Here is a 598-nt window from a genome sequence, read left to right as displayed (position 1 = left end):
AGCGGTTGTTACCCAGCTTTTTATTAAAGGCACAAGGGATCATGTTCCTCTAGAAGAAAACACTATGCAATGTGCTTTGAAAATCACTTTCTTCTTTTTTTTGACATTTTAGAACTACAGCACTTTCTAAAAGGTTGTCATTTTTTCTTAAGTGTTGAGACTTAGCATCAACTTTTTATTTAGTGCAGCAGCAGAAAACATTGAGCTTGCCCTGGCTTTGTTGTGAATGGGTAGATGCTGTCAAGTTACTAATGCTGCAAGAAATTCACAGAGGTATTTATTCTGCTTTTGTTGCTTTAAGGCTTATGCCTTTTTTATTTTCTTTTTTTTTTCCCCAGGGTTTCTGTTGAATTGCATACAGACAGTACTTGTTCATAACTATCCATGGAAAATCTTGGCTAATAATATCGTTATCAATTGCTCTCAGGAGCAGTATGATTTCCTCTTACCACACACACACATGCTACAAGGTTAATATTTGTGACAAGCCTGACTCAAGATTAATAATTTGCATCTTGTCCAGGTGATTGATTTCAATCTTACTTGGAGAAGGGAGGAGAAAATAAAATCCTCTCAAATACATTTCTTAAACTCTGTA

The sequence above is a fragment of the Mesitornis unicolor genome, unplaced genomic scaffold (genome assembly GCF_000695765.1).
Source record: "Mesitornis unicolor isolate BGI_N332 unplaced genomic scaffold, ASM69576v1 scaffold2609, whole genome shotgun sequence".
NCBI classification, from domain to species: Eukaryota; Metazoa; Chordata; class Aves; order Mesitornithiformes; family Mesitornithidae; genus Mesitornis; species Mesitornis unicolor.
The sequence above is the reverse complement of the archived record's forward strand: the minus strand, read 5'-3'. Positions refer to the sequence as shown.